We start from the raw sequence: 17,639 nt of genomic DNA, 5'->3' as shown, positions 1-17,639 counted from the left end.
GCTGAGAGAGCTGGGCTGCTTCAGCCTGGAGAAGAGGAGGCTACAAGGAGACCTTATAGCAACCTGCCAGTACCTGAAAGGGGTCTACAAGAAAGCTGTGGAGGGACTGTTTTCAAAGGCTCTTAGTGATAGGACGAAGGGCAGTCGGTATAAACTGGAGAGGGGCAGATTTAGACTAGACATAAGGAAGAATTTCTTCACCATGAGGGTGGTGAGGCACTGGCACAGGCTGCCCAGGGAAGCTGTGGCTGTCCCATCCCTGGAGGTGTTCAAGGCCAGGTTGGATGGGGCCTTGACCCAGCTTATATAGTGAGAGGTCTACCTGCCCATGGCAGGAGGGTTGGGACTGGATGGGCTGTAAGGTCCCTTCCAACCCAAACTATTCTATGGTTCTATGATTCTATGAGTCTATCTAAGAATAGTAGATATTTTTATTCACTTATATACCAGTATTTTCATTGCAATACTGACATCATGCACACTGCATGGAGCCCTTCCTATTTTACATAGCATAATTACTCTAAGTGGCAACTTCTTTATCTTGTTACTATTGTATCCTCATGTTTGTCAAAACCTGGAGAAGGCCTTCAACCTATTGGCCTCTAGTAACTGGCCTCTAAATTAGTACCAATCAAGAGTTAACTCCATAGAAGTTGAAAGCAAGTGTGAAAAAAAATCAAGCTTCTGGTTCATAAGATTACATGTGTGCACACAAAGACATGCAAACTTCCACATGCAAGTGTCGTGTAATTTGTGATACAGCATCAGCCTTCATGTCTCACTGAGAACTAGAACAGAACTGACAGCTATATATGGAAATTGAATTAAAGCATTCTAAGGAGAAGGGAGGAGATTACATTGCCTAGATTCAGAAACGTCTACTCAGGGTATCTGCAGCTGAAATGTGTGTTCCTATCAGAAAGACAAAGCCAGGGTTTGAAGAGAGATGCTGCTTTTTCAGCCCGCAGTTGGTGCTGACAGGTTGCATGGGAGATTTGCCCTGCAGATATTCTGCTATTGCCTCCTACCCTCCCTCATCTCCAGGCTCTCACACACGTTCATAAAAGGATTAGAGCATTTAAATAGCCTGGTTACAAAATTGCGTTGAAACATAGACACTGATGCAAATTGTACAGCCTGTTGGCACTATATGAATCATGCCAGACCTAGAAGGAGTCTACATTAATTCCAAGTGTGCTGCATTTCCATTTCCAAACTAGTTCTCTTTTGATATTCATATTGCCAGTTGACTTAATTTAGATTATTTTCTTTCTTTTTGCATTTTTCCTTTGAATCTATTAATGCCTTTGCCAAGTCTATGTATACATAGCTAATTTCCAAAGCTTCCCTCATCCTGTTCTATATTTGATCTCCATTTCTTCCAAGGGAATGTAACCAATGTGAATCAGAAATCAAGATGACAAAGAAAGAGGCATCTCTTGAGCTAGTTGTTACAAACAAATCCTTATTAGAAACAGAACCAAAAGAATCAGGAAAGAGTCCATTCCTGCTATAAAGCTGCTTTTTTGCATCCTAGACAGACACAGTGTCCTATCCTTTTGGTCATCCTCACCTCTTTCATATGAAAAGCATGTGCTACCCTTTGAAGCCTGTTCGTGCTTTCTAAAGGAAAACAAGCTATTCCTATGTCACCCTCATGGAGAACACAGGCACACATGCAGCCTTACCAACAGTACATGCACCATGCCATCAGCAGCAATCTTCTCCCCAGAGAACAGAGAAGAAGGTAAACAAATCAGGCTGGTGATATTGCCACTGAGGAAGCTACTCGCTATGATGGTTGGTGTGATGAATGGCCATACTCAGATGATACGTTTGAGAATGGATATTAAACACCTCTTAGGAATTTGCATTTAGCAAGTCAGACATCATTTTGGCAATTGGTACCTGTGAGAATTAACAGACAAAATACAGGCAACCCTACATGCTGTAGCAGCTACCGCGAAGTCACTGTTTTGCTTTTTGATGCTTGCTTACCAAATATTACAAAACCACTTGTAACAAATACAGTTGTTCATAAATCCCTGGAATAGCCTGCTGGGTGAAAAGTTCATTAAAAGTCACATTCAATTAACAAATTACTGTCATCGCCAGATGTGTATATCCTGAGGTACAGTTTAGTGAATGTCAGACACAGTCAAAATGACAGGCTAAATGGTGATTAATGCTTAGCTGACAATTTCATAAAGCATCACACTCAGTAAAGAAACACCTCTGAAATAAACAGCCTAACCTAACAGCCTGGGTGAGAATATGAAATCAGGGAAAAAACAGTCCAAAAGACAGAATTGCAATATGTTTGCAGTCATTCCCTAGGCTATGTTTCTATGTTTCACCCAGCTGGGAAGGAAACATCTCCTTTTCAGGTCAATAAACAGACAAACATTTTGTTCAGAAGTGATGAACCACAGCAACAGAGCTCTAAGTCCATTCCCAAAAAGACAACAATGGCAAAGCAGAGTCTCAAATGTGACTTGCTGGGTTTCTGAAGAGAAGCAGCATTGCATACTGGCTCAGAAGAACCGAAGTGGTGGTGGTCATGAGCTTTTTCAGAGCTTTGTGGTACATTTGCCAGGCTTAATACATACTACTGCAATGTTACAATTGAAATATAGGCAGCTGAGACTGTCTTTTCATTATATGAATGCATTGACAATAGCACTGAGTTATAAAGTTCTTTTACCCCCTACACCTACTTTAGAGATGGTCAGTTTTAGGTCCATGAAATGATGCATCATCTCCTCAGTTGTCTTGTACAACTGTCTGTGTGTCATGCTGTAAACTGGAGCAGCAAATGGAGTTAAGGGTGGGCCATAGGCACTCATGAACATTGCCAGAGTGGTATCATGAAAGTGGGGTCTCCATTCAAGCTCTGTTGTTCTGCAACCATCTACACATGCTTAACTTAATTATTGGGTGGGTCCTGAAAAACTGGGTTGACTATGAAGAGTTATGTGTTACCAGATGAAGTGTACTCAGACACTGCGCTTTGCTGGGGTGAAATGTACAATTTATGCATTAGCATTGAAAGAGAAGACACTGATTCGGTTCTTCATGCAGCTCTTAAGTTCCCAGTGTGATGAATGGCCATACTTGTCTATGCAGTGACCCCAGGCCCTCTGGTGTCAGAAATTAGTTAGCAAGTTAGCTCAGTTGGAAGATTTACACAATTCCTGATCTCTGGGGTATCAGATTTTGGTCCAAATACACCTCCAATGCACCAGTTCCTTTTACACTTATCCTTTTATTATTTTTTCCTCATTCTCCTGGAAAGCTACAAGGAAGTCAGAAGACATTTACTTGTATGGCAATCTGCAAGGTGTTTCTTTATGACTGAGGTCAGTTAGCCTTCCAGTGCTGCTCACACTGGCTGCTGCAGTAACGTCATATACTATATGAATTCCTGAGGTGAACATTTTCTCATTTTCTGAGTTATTTGTCCTCTGCACACCATAGCAGGAAGTTGTCCTCCCAGGAACAGTCTTGCCAGATGTCCAGAATAAGCTGTAATTACTGAAGAAATGTGCTAAAAAGGCAGTGAACTTGAGAAAAAAACAAGTGGAATACAAAGAATAATCTCCACTTTTCTCATTCTAGAAGTGACAAGTTCACAGCATCCTTCTTGTCCCCTTCCACGTTTCCCTTTTCCAAGGGTGTTTGACCTGTCCCTCAAACCTGGCCATGCAAACAAAGTACATGCCTGTCACAAGCACCTGTTGCTTAAAGCACAGAGAGGCAAATAGTGGAACATCCCTTCTGCCTGCACAGGAAGCACAGATGCAATACAGCACAAGATAGAGCATATGTAGTCTAACAGCAGCCATGGTCTGTCAGTGCTCCTGACTCCAACAGCAGTAAAAACTGCTTGTATAGCATCATATGGTGAGTTAGCTGCAAGAAATAAGGCTAGAAGAGCTACAGTGCCTGATTGTATCTCATAATCCCTAAATAACACATTTTATTATTTCCTCATCAAATGACTGGACACAGTGTGTTGTTATTAATTTATATTGTAAATATACTTCCATAACTGTTTTACAATATTGTTCTCTACCTTTTCCCTTTGTAAATTCTGTTTCAGCTATAAATTCCCAGGACTTCGGAGAACTGCTCTTTTCAGAGTGCCAGTCCCAGCTAAATGAAAACCATGTTAAGGTACCCAGTTTGCCTTTGTCATCTCCAAAAAGCCAGGTTCCTCCTCAGACTTCTGATAACTAGGGAGCACTCCTCAGTTAGCACTGCATAAAGGAGATGGAGCTTTTAAAAGGATATGAACTGGCCTATAAGTGGCTGTAACAGCTAGAAGAGCAAACAAGCCCAGAGAGTCATTAATGGGCAATGAAGGACAAACCAGTAGAAAGACAAAAGAGGAAAGAAACAGCATTGTGGAGAATTATCTGCATGTAATCACAAGGTGATCAGAGAACTATAAAATTGTTACAGGCATCCAAGCACATGACAATCTATTAATTTGGTATAATTTGTCATTTTAATTTGGAATCCGAGTAATCTGGAATAAAAAGTTTCAAATAAAGAAGACAGTTAATGCAAGTAATTCGGAATAAAAAAATAATCAGAGAACAGAATGGACTTGAATCTGAGTCCCCACTTCAGATGTAGGGATCATTACGCCAAGTATGATGTAAAGAGTATTAAACTTGCACTGTGTCTTTTTGGGGGGCACTCATTTCATGGCTAGCTCAGAGAAGTCTCCAGGGAGAGAGCACATGGATACTGAAACACAGCGAAAAACAGGTTGGAGAGGTGAAAGGACATTTTGTTTTTAAAAAAAGCCAAGAGAAGATGGTTCGTTAAAGAACCTTTCAGAATGAATCAGCTCTTTGGAGTGTGTCAAGTTAGCTTTACAAAACAGACTGTTTCTATGGATTCACTATTCAGAAACCTTCACTGAATCAGAGAATTAATTTCTTTCAGGAAGTTTCTCAGAAGTGCCTTGCCAACATTACTGGAGAATTAATCTTTATAATTCAGCTGTCAAGTACTGTGACTGATCACCTGCAGTCTTATTCTTGCTCCCTCATTAAATCGTCTCCACTTTAAAAAGTCTTTTTCCCCAGAAAAAAAAATCCTCACCTAGTCACAAAATTAATTTCAAATTTAGCAGCCTTGAAGATCAAAGTTCTTAACTTTGTGTTTATTAGCTCAGTTGGAATTATAATTATCTGAAAAGAGTAGGAAAGCAAGAGGTTTGTTCCTTAGAAAGCTTCAGGGAGAGAACATAACTAGCTCATAGCCAATGGATTTGAAGACACAGGCTGACCCTCTTAAATAACCTTGTATGAGAATCTCTGGTCTTCTGTAAAATGGGACTATTAATAATTCAGAAAATCATTAAGATAATGATCACTGTGGATTTGGAGGTCCAAAACATTATATCAGGTAATGAGATTGTAGAGGAAGAGAGTAAGGATGGACATATCTGAGATTTCATCAGTTCTTAGGCAGGCAGTTTGAGCAAGAATCTAGCTGACAGAAAGACTGTCAGTGGAGGGCTGGGAAGAGAGATGAGCTTTTAGGAAGCAGAACTGAAATATTTCTACCTTGATGGTAATCAAAATGTCCAACCAAAACTATCAAAAAAGTTGCAACAAAAATCATATTCAAATAAAAGTTGGATGTAGTCATATAGTACCAATTACAAATCATATCTTTATACAGAACCAATAAATGGGTTTATCTTCAAGTTATTCATATATTATTAGCATGCCACAGCAGCACACCTGTTTGCAAACTTTCTATGATTGTGAGAAGAGCTGTAACAATTCACACAAAAGTTTGATGGCTACAGAAATGGTGCATGTGGTCTTTCTGTAATTCAAACTTACTATGAAGATCCTGCCACAACAATGTAGCACTAGTAAAGAGCTTGGTTGTTGTAGAATACAAAATTTTCAAATCATCACTATGTAGGAGTTTGAGGGGTTTTCCACTCTCATAACCCCCGAAAGATATGTTTCCTCTGATTGTCCCCTAGAAAACATTATTTTTGTTTCACAGTTCTAAACGTACCACGGGAAAGTTCACAATATGCAGAGGTGGCTGGTCTTCTAAATTCATAAACCAAAGATCTGGGAGGTTGTCACTGGAAATTTTGTTTGCTATGTTATTTAGAGTTCATGCAATGTTTACTTACTTGACTGTGCTCCTAAGTTTAATATAGCTGCTTATGTAAGTAAGTCTTCACCTAGAAGACAGAAAATGACCCTTGCTATACAGGAAGAGCCAATATTGACTTACATTGATCCTGTTTTGGTTTAGTGCAACACAACAGAATGCAAGTTTCCTCTGCTACACTACAGATGTGAAATATAAAAATATATAGCAAAAATATATTTGCCAATCAGAAAATCTGCTTAATCATCATCATCATCATCATTATCAAAGCAAGTAATAACTTTTCTTTCAGCTATAAATTCCTAGGACTTAGGAGAACTGCTCTTTTCAGAGCAGTCTTTGGTTTTGGAAGGCCAAAATTGAAAATTGCCTCTGTTGTTGAGTGGCCTGGAGGTGGCTCTTCTTACCTGGATATCAGGTCGGTAGATAAGAACACTCTTTGTCTTTGTCTTTGTCTTTGTCTTTGTCTTTGTCTTTGTCTTTGTCTTTGTCTTTGTCTTTGTCTTCGTCTTTGTCTTTTCTTTTATTTTTATTATTTTTATTTTTATTTTTATTTTTATTTTTATTTTTATTTTTATTTTTATTGTCAGGTCAACTTGATCATAAGACAAGAGCAAAAACCACAAACCTGACTCTGTAATGTTGAAATATGGATTTGGGTGTAAACTAATGCTAGCACATCATTCACAGCATCGCAGAACAGCCCGGAAAGGGAAATAATCAATTACAACTAGTTACATGATCAATCCTTTTCTAATTTTCCATGAATGTAAATTTAGTGAGTCCCATGGAGTATAAATATAAATGCTGACAATGTTAAATACATTAAAAAAATCATACAAAAGCAGAGATTTCAACCATTGCATTTATGCTATTGTCTTTTCAGCTTTCATAAGCCACACAGGATATCCCTAGCCCATACCTTTACTTTCACTGAAAATTTCCTAATTTTCTTGAAAAATTGTAGATTATGAAAAAAAATGTAAGCTTTGGGATATTCTTGGTTTGTGGGTTTTGGGGGGTTTGTTCAGAGGTTTTTTTTTGTTTTAATAGCCTAAAGTCCAAAACAGTCTCACAGAAATGAAAAATACTTTTCTTTGAAACACTCAAACATAAGGAAAAAGTATTTTCCAAATTTTTTAGTTTTAGTTTGCATCAATTTAAATATAGCCCCATATTGAACGAAAAACTATAACAATATCTTATTTAAAAAAAAAAATGAAAGCAGATGGCAAGATTTAACTTCCACAGGGTTTTTCTCCATTTTAAGGAACTTCTAAGGATGCTCAAGCATGTATGTGCCTTTTAATTATTTGGCTCTTAAGCATTAACAGTTTAACCAGGAAATGCTACAAATATCAGGAGCTGAAAATAATATGGTACCAAACATAAAGAGTAAAAAGTAGGTGAAGCTAGCTTAGGCTGGGTTGTTCCAATATACATTCTTGTTGTAAATGGTTTTCCTCTATCTTCATTGCATATTCTTATTTCATCTAGGTTTTCTTTCACTCCTAGATCACACAAATTAAGGAGGCATTGGTGCCATAAGACTTCATTCCACAAAATGGAGATGGTTCATTGATATGCCAGCATAGGACTACAAAGGATCTATAGTTTGCTCCCTTCCTTTGAGTCACCAGGGCATGAAAGTTTCTGGGACTGACCTTATTCCTTTCCTGCAGTCAGCTTTAAAAACTCTTTTCCTGCTAATGGAATGTCAAGCCTTGACACAAGAATGCTAGAATGGTCCATAAAACGGTTCCCAGTCTTCCAAGCTTGATGATCTGTGGCCCTTTGTTTAGAAAGATGTGTGTGAACACTTGTATAAACACAAGTTTCAGCAATAATCAGCATTTATACTGCTTGGATGTGGAAATGCCTGCTACTAAATAAAATGCTAGGGATGTTGCCTGAGGTCCAGAATGGCATCTGTCACTACCTACACCAATAACGATAAAAACATAACACTGTAAATTCAATTTATAAACATGGTATAAAAACATGAATCATGAGCTTTACGTATTTCTTTTGCATTAATATCTATGTTTTAGTTACAAAGATACACTGCGTATTTATATGTCTAAACCACATCACACGTACTGAGACACCAGCACACACCTGCTTGGACGAGCAAGTCTGGATTCACTCCAACTGATCACACTCTGCAGGCTGCTCTCAACTTCCATTCTCCAACATCTCGGTTAGGATGTACACACAGGAAGGAGCTCATCCCCCTCCTGAAACATGTCTCTACCCCTGAGCCTTGGAGTCCTGTCACCAAGGTGTCAGAGTCCAAAGTCCTCTTCCCTCTGATTCCATACTTGAATCAATGGGAAAATAGCAGCAGGTTAACTATCACCCACTCACTGACTATGTAGGAGAGCCTGGAGAACCAGATGTTTATCTGGGGCACATCATTTAAGAAAGCATTAAGAGAGATTTAGAGTGGCCTTCAATTTAGCATGTTGCAAGAGACAGATGAGGGCATTTCTGTGCCTCTAATTTACCCAGGATGATGGATACTGGATAGTGACCTTTAATCCACCCCCAGCATCCCTTGGACCAGCACCACTTGGACATTTCTCTTTCACCATCCACACTGCTCTGAAACCACCACTGACCCCCTTCAGACCTGTTACATCATCTGCCTCACTTGACACACTGCTGTCACAGATTTTACCATCCTGGAAAGAAAAAAATTACATTTTATTCTTTTTCTTGGAACCTTAAAATTGAAAATTGCTTCTGTTGTTGAGTAGCCTGGAGGTGGCTCTTCTTAACTGGATATCAGGTGGGTAGATGAGAACACCATCTTTGTCTCTAAGCTTTAATTTACTGCTCAGAGCTGGCAGAAAATCTCATTGCCCTTTTTATGAAACTTTGCATTTCCCTGGAAATAGGTTTGCTACACGGAGATAGGCAAATGCCATCTGCAACTTGGTCAGCTTTCACCAAACTACCTTGACCTGAAAAAAGCTGGTCTGGGGGCATTCTAGAAATAGTGTGAGACTGCTGAAAATTGTAGTGCAAATCCACACCAGGAGCAGCATAACCCAGGCATGACTGTCCTAGCTTTAGCCATAAGGTGAAAATCGGAGTTGATCTAGTCCAACATTGAAAGGTTTGCATAACCTTATATGTGAAACAGTTTGGTGACTGGGACAAGCTGTCGTAAGACCTAAGATGAGAGTGCAATGAGAAGCTGTCAGAAGCTGTCCTGACCATGCTGCTGACTATTGCACATTCTGGAGAGCCAGAGGAGCTGGGAGACACTGCAGGCTAGAGCCCAGACAGCCCAGAGGAGGAGGGAGGTTAAGCAGTATTTCCTTTACATGAACACTTTTTCTTTATGGTTGTCACACGTTGCCAATGGCAAGTGTTGTCATTGAAGACAGATGTTTTCTGGGATAAAAGTTAAACTGTCATGACAGTCAAGAGACAAGACAAGAAAAATGCTTTTCAATCCGCACCTGAAAGGATATCCATATAAAATAAATTATTTATATAAAATATAGAGAACATACCAAGCAAATGTGCTATAATAATTTGCTAGGAAAGTTTGTAACACCTAAGAAAGCAAAACTAGACCAGGTGATACTGAAGTAATAGATCATCAATGACTTATAAAGTCAATGATCGTAATTCACTTATGTGAGACAGATGAAAAAGCAAAAATTCAGTCACACTAGAAAAAAAAAAGTACAAAATCTTTTGTTGTTTGAGAAACAGAAGTTACAGTGATTCCTTTTTCTGCCTTAGGTTATAATGAACCGATCTGTAACTGGGATCAGGAAGAAATCAAGAAGCTACAAGTAATGAATCAGATGTATTGCCATGTTTGTGGCAGTAGACTAGATAGTCCTCTCCTAAACCCTTGCATGGTTGAATAACCCTTTCTTTTATTTTCAGGCATCAGAATTTTTATATAATGGAAATCAGTCCTATATGGTACACGTTCGATTTACAGCAGACTGCAAATATTTCCTGACACTATTATCAATATATGATATTTGACCAGTGTCCCTCCTTGTCATAAAGGCTTCAAGAAGAAAAAGAAACGTGTGATAGCTAGGGAAACAAATACAGGTAAAATGACAGTCTAAAACCAAAACTGAAAACAGTTTAAAAAATGTGCAAGAGAAGTCTTATGCCCCTTGTTTCCTCATTGTTGCTAAGCTGTATCTGCGAAGCCATGTCAGTTGGCCAGAATATTAACTGATAGTCCTCAGTCAATAAATACAGTTTATTTGTATTGAAGTAAATACCTCAAATACATTTACCTTCAATGCCTTCTGGTACTTACATGTTTCTTGATAATATCTCATGGGACATGCCATGAGATCCAGCCTTCGGAGAGCGGTAAGGTTAGCCACCAGTTCCACCCACCTGTCAAATGAAGTTTTGTTGTCTGCAAATCAAAAAGAGTTCTGCTCTTTTCCCTTAACAGCACTTCAACAGTTTGAAATAAATTGTGACTCTGATGATAGAAAATCTTTATTATTTAAATAAGGAAAATTACTGAGATTCTTGCATTTTTCATGATAACAAAATTCCACTTGCAGTGTACTTAACCAGATGTATGCAATAAAACCTTGCTATGCTTGGGTAATTTCATACACATAAAGACGAAATCAGTGCTGAACATATTCCAAAGCAGTCATAGAAATACCAATGCTCCTGAAAGCTTCCTATGGCTCTTCCATCATTATAAAGTGACAGCTCCAATACCATTACTCCAGTGCAGAATACCATGAATGATGAAATGCAGCTTTCACAGTGAAAAATGCTGTTCTTCAAACCAACCTATCAAGCCAGGGAAGAAAAATGGCAGACAGATATTTGTGTGATTCAGTCTGTTTTCTTCTTTCATGGTATAAAATCAGTTTAATGTTGGTTTCTGCAAAATAAGTTGCTCATCACCACAAATAAGCAATTGTTAAAAATCAATTATGGCTCTAAGCATTCTCTCAAGGGTTTTTTTGAAAACAGGGACTTAAAATTAGGTATGATTTCTAGGTGGCCTGAATGGTCTGCTCGTTTGGAAGTCCAGAGAATCAGCAAGTTCAGCTGAAGTTAATGGGTTTGCAGAGGACTTATTTACATATTAATTTAGGCATTCATCTTTGAAAACATTGATTCTTTTTCTCTCTGTTTAAAAATTTGTTCCATATGAAGCCAAAGGATTCTGATAATAAACACTGATTTACTTCCTTGAATGCATTAGCAGTATATCCATTGTGTCATTTACTATTAGGCTATACTTGGACACAGGCAATTTGTTCCACTCAAAAAATAGTGGTGAACCATTCTAGCTTGCCAAATGATCATATCAACAGGTTGATAGACTGAGAGAGCAATTGTCCATTTAGTACACAGACATAAATCTTTTCTCCTAACAGCTTTGTTTAAGGGACAGAACTGCTTGCTTTTACATCTGACTCTGCCACAGACATATATATGGTCACGCAGGAAAAGAAGTTATAGTGAGGGAGAATGTTTACATTTAGAAAAGTTCACTTGAATAGTGTTGCTGTCTCTTACGTGAGTTTATACAGTTGCAGAGTTCGTGCCGTATTCCAAGCTTTCCAGTACTTTGGTGCTTATGGCTTTGTGAGTTACTAAGGCACACGCGTACAAATTCCACCTTTGGAATTTGTACAAGGGCACAAGGGCAGCTCTGGGGCACAAAGATTATGACTGACTCGTGTCCTTACCAATCTCCCAGGGATCTGCAGAGAAGGACTCTCATTACAACTTCTCGAACTGCAGGAGCTACGTTCCTTTCTCGAAAATCTTCTGAAAACAAGAGGAATGATAGGTTTCTGCATTGCTCCTACATTGTACTGCAGCAATTACTATATAAAAATGGACAGCAAGGACTCAAATTTTATAAGTTCGATATCCTCCATAAAAGAAGCTACTGATGTGGAAATTTTTGCTCTATTTTTAAATAAAATTATTAAGTTACATAAGGAAGAGCCCTTTTATCAGTAAAAGGAGGAAACTATAGATAGTTTTTTATTACTCAGTGTATAATTTTACACTTGGCTAGGAACATCGAAAAGGCTGTGCTGCGTCAGGACAAAAGTCTTCTTGCCCAGCATTATGTCCCTGACAGAGGCCGGTAACAAATGCTTCAGAAAAGAGTGTAAGTGAAGGACAAGCAGGTGTTGATAGCTTTGCCATCGCCACTCCAGCAATTACCATTTTAAGAATTTCCTGAATAGAGGTTGCAACTGGACAATTATGTTTAATGGCCCTTGATGGATCTTGCTAGTAGCTATTAATCGGAAAAGGAGGCTCTTTTGTCATTTCATGACTGATTAGTTGCTTTGAAAGCTCCCAGTGAGGACCTTCTGTAAGGCTCTTTAGAAATCCAGGTACACTGTAGAAGCCAAATCACCCTTATTCATGGGCTCACCAACTTTCGGAAAGAATGCTCTTAGGTTTGTGAAGCGTGGGTTCCCGGGAGGCTGAGCTGTGCAGGTGCCTCCCGAGCCTTTGGAAAAACTGGCATCGCATTTGTTGCCTCCCGTCTTCTGGAACAACTGCCAGAGCCAGTTAAACAACAGCTGGGGGTTCGGCTATTTCATATTTCAATTTGTTTAAAACAGCCGGTGAACAGCATCTGATCCGTCCAATGTTATAAATGTCTTTGAAATTAGCCACAGTGTCAAAAATATGAGTCCTAGAGGCAAGATGATTCCTAGCTGCTGATTTTTTTTTTTTTGCTGAAACAAGTAAGTGTTTTACTGGAGCAAATATTAAAATCCTACAGCTTTATCTCTTCATGATTACGTTTTAAGAAAATTAGAACCTTTGTATTGCCACCCCTCACTGGTAAATTTTATACTTAGCTGAAACTCACAGTTGAGGGAAATACGTCCTCAGTAACAACAGATATATATCAGCGTAGATCCAGGAACATTCCTATAGAAACAAAAAAAAAATTAAGAAAAAAAATACCCTCTCAAAAATATATCAACTTTCTATAGCAGTTTTGGTTTTCATATAAATGTAGATTTGTATTTTAAGGATTCTTTAATAAAAAAAAATTGCAATAATCAACTGGTTCCAGACACTGCTATCCAGAAAAGAGACAGTGGTAGATACTGGTAGACACTGTCTAGACCACTATCTTCTAATTTGTGCCTTAAATATGAGGTACAAAACTCTGAGGCCATTTAAAATGAAACTGTCTCATTTAAAACTTGCCTATTAATCCAGAGCTAAAAATATCTGTATTTCTTGGCCTATTTTTAGATGACACAGTAGTTACATGTATTGGCCAAAAAAGATGCAATTAATAAAAATGTTATAGGTCATATAATTATATGTGCTGCCTATTATATGTATATAAAAAATATATCTTTTTTAGTTAAGGTTGGGTCACACACAGCTCCACCAAATTTAGTGGAGAAAGGTGATACTGTGCCAGATAAGGTTCTGGCAGATACTCAGTTTTCACATAGAAGTTAAAAGGCATTTATACAAATTCAGGAAAGTTATTTGCCTCCAAATTAGCCATTACTAATAAAAAGAAATAAGTAAAACCCAAATGGCTGTGTATTTACAGTGTTGAAAAGTAGAGTGAAGTGCCAACACTGGAAGTGCTGGTACAACATAAAGATCCATGACAGGTCATTTCAAGTAACTTATTAATGCGTACAAGTACATATGTGTATGTTTGTGTGCATGTATATGTACATGAGTGTTCAACATGCAATATCAACATGCAGATACATAACTACACACACACGTATTTATCTATGTAGACGTATCTACAAAGTCCAAAACAACGAAAAAATGAGACTAACGCTGCAGCTCAGGAATCAAGAGTGGGAGGGGAGAGGCAAGGAGATGGCTATAGGACACATTCTAGCCTGTTGCCATGAGACAAGGCTCAACTCAATCACTTCACTGGGTACAAGTGGATCCCTGTTCAAATACAGATGTTTCCTTACCCCGGGTTGGAAAATGCTGGAGTATGCCAGCCCACCACGCTTTTTCTGTGAACTAGTTGTAAGCTAACAACATCACCATGCCTGAGCACCCACTGTATTCACCAGACCTGGCTCCCAGATCTGGCGGTGATCAAGGCGGTGCTCAAACGAACCCATTTTTGGTCAGTAGAAGATGCGAAAGCAAAAGTGACCGAGATCCTCAACAAACTTTCAGAAAATGATCTGCAGAATTGCTTTGAATGTTGGCAGCAGCATCATATGCAAGTGTGTCAACTCAGAAGAAAACTATTTTGAAGGTGATTGTAGTTGATTTTCTTAATTTGTTGAATAAAGAGTCTTAAAAGCACAGCCTCATTTTTTTTGTGTGTGTCAGATCTCATACATGAAAAATGAGAAGTGACAGATATTCTCTGTGAGTCTGTACCTATGAGGATGACTCAGACATACAAGTATATAATAAGATGGTGATAGCACGGCTTTCTGTTCTGAACTAGTTTTTTGTAAATCTGCTCAGAGTAAAAGCCAAGGAAACTGCCTGCCCACAAAAGACAAAAAAAAAAGAAGAAAAAAAAAATAAAGTGAAGAGAGGCAGGTTACCATTTATAACAACACTGAATGTGCATAGAAGACAAGTAGGGGCAGCCTTCAAAGCACTTTCTCTGTTCTCATCCGGCTGTTGATAAGTGTTTGTTCATGGACAGAACAGGATATCAGAGCGGTCACAGCCCACCAGAGTGCACCCTGGGGAATCCCGAGCACATGCCTCCCTCCAAACCAGCATTGAAAGCTGCTTTCAGCAAAGCCACTGTGACCAGATCTCTTGTCTTTGAGGCCTGAGACTGCAGGCAGCCTAAAGCAAAGACAGCTACATGTCTTCAGGTCCACTCAGAAACCCGGGTGAGCCCTCCAACACACAGGACAGGATGACTTTGAAGAACAGAGATGAACACAGGCCTTCTAAAATCTCACTGGTTGACAAAAAAGAAGGTGTAAAACCCCCAATCATTCCTTGACGAATTCCACCGGTTTTCTTTAGAATTATCCCCAGGATGAATAATGCAAACACAAAATTTCTCACCATTGGACCACTGGGCAAGATGGGAATAGACAAAGTTATCAGTTTAAAGGTATCCATCACACACTGGTACAATGCTAGAGCAGTCTGCCAATTATTTTAAAACACTGAACCATACTATGCTACACAAATTGAGGGGGTTTGATTTTATTACAAATATTTATGGCTTTTCCTGTTAAGAACTTAGAACATTATGTAGAGATGTGGAACCGTCTTGTTAATTTACCTTGGAGAACATATTTTTCCAAGCAAACAATAACAGTAACAGAGGCAGGAATGATTTTTTTTTTTTCTCACTTGCAATGATTGTATTTGGCCTTAATACAGATGTTTATAACAATCTTGACTCAACCTGCATTTACTGTTCTGTCACCATGAATGTAGTGACAGCAATTTGCACAGTCAGATGATTTTTTATTCTTTGCTTCATGACAATAGCTGATTAGAAATTCCAGATTATTCACTCTTTTCTAAAGAAGGATTAAATTCATATGTATTCATAAAAAATATGTATGTTGTTAAGCAACTTCTATTTAGTAAAGTATTTTTCAAGAAGATAAACCGTAATTTTATAAACATACATAATAATGCTTTATCATTTCCATCTATTGTATAGTTTGTTTTTGATCTACATGAGCAGGTATTGTTAGAAAAAAACCCCAAAACTTGTAAGACGGAGATCAAGAGAAACTACTCCTATCTGTTTATTTTAATCAGCATTAGATTTACATCTAGGTCAGTCCTTAAAAAATATTGCCTCTGAATTCCATTTAATTTTAGAGATCCATATTATGAGTATTTGCACAGACTGTCAGAAACAAAGATTTTATGCTTTTGTGCTCCACTTCTCTGTCACAATAGAGACATAACCCTGGGTGTCACAATCTGTTATCACAGACATTATTTCAATATTCCTTTTCATTTGGAGGATCAAGAGGAAAAAAAAGGGGGAGGGGGATTTTTGCAGATTTCACTTAAATGTGGCTTAAAGTCAGTGGAATGGAGAATGTAGAGTCGCACTGTGTACACAGATTTGTTCCAGAGAATACATCCCTATAGACTATTTTTCTGTTGACGTTGTTGAGATAAAAACCCATATCTTCAAATTGACGATTTCCATTTAAACTCTGACAGGGAGACATTTCCATTCTTTAAGTTACACTGCCCTCTGGGGGAGATGATTTTCAGCTGTATCTCCACATCCATGTCGCAAGAATAAGTCTTCCTCACTTTTCTCCTTCACTTTTGAAGGCTGAAGATTTTGCCTCCTCTAAATTTTATGCTGATGATTGGCATGATTTTTGCATCATAGAACAAAGGTAAGAAATGCTCCATTACAGCCACGTTTATTTGCTTTTTATTCCCTTACACATTTTTTTTTTTTAATGTGTGTGCTTGGAAATCTTGTCTGGGAAGGCCTGGAGATGCTTTTACATTTTTTTTTTTTTGGGATTTGTGGATGTAAGGAGTCTATCCATGGTGAAAGGCCTGATGCTGCTGTACCATAGTGGTGGATGCTTCACAAAGCAACGCCCTGGGTCCTGGAGAAGCGTGCTCATAACTTCTACACAGCTGAAGGTGGCTAGAAAACACTTCGGGTTCAACACTTTTCACAAAATATTTTAACATATTGTAGAGGATTCTCTCTTATGCTGTTTAACTGTGTTGAACCAGTAACAGAAATTATGGATTTGGAAAAGCCTTCCCTAAAACATAATCCTGTTTAGTGTGTTTTGTTCTGTCTAGTTAGCCCTTCCTCTCAGTGGTCTGAGGACATGAAATAAAATACTAACCAGGGCTTTTCTTCTGCAGTGTAAGACGTGTGTAGCTGTGTTTGGGTTCCCCCACAATGCAGCTCTGGGGCCTCTGAAGATCTAGTATTCAGTGAAGGAGCTGATGGAAGTTGCTTGTGAAGACCACAGAACTGACAGACAGTCTGTAATCTGGAAAAAGCCTCATTTTCCAATATGCATCTGACAAAAATGCAGTTTTTAGCAAGAAGCTCTGTAACACAAATAAGAAAACCCAAAAAAAGCTACTTCAGCTGTTTGGGTCCTGGTTTTTCCTAAAACAAATTCAGAGAGCTACTCAAGTAATGCACAAGTATGATTTTCATATCCATACATACAAACTCCAGAGGCTTATAGGGAAGCAGGGGATCATACAGGGGAAGCCATCTGAAAGAGATATCTGGGTATGAAGAATCCCACTGACCTTCAAACTGGACAAAACTGAAGAAACACAGTGAAAATAAAGGGCTCAAACCTAGCAACACAGCAAGAGGTTTTTCCAGTGGCAGTTGGACTGACAGCAAAGATTTAAAAGAAACTCCAGTACAAAGGGAAGTATCTCCTGTCAGGGATAAAGGTAAGCAAAGTCCTAAGCATTTCCATAGCAGCATATGAATAGCCCAAATAGACCTCCAAATTCCAGAGGAATAATGT

Source organism: Cuculus canorus, chromosome 3, assembly GCF_017976375.1.
Source record: "Cuculus canorus isolate bCucCan1 chromosome 3, bCucCan1.pri, whole genome shotgun sequence".
NCBI classification, from domain to species: Eukaryota; Metazoa; Chordata; class Aves; order Cuculiformes; family Cuculidae; genus Cuculus; species Cuculus canorus.
Note: the sequence above shows the minus strand (reverse complement) of the source record.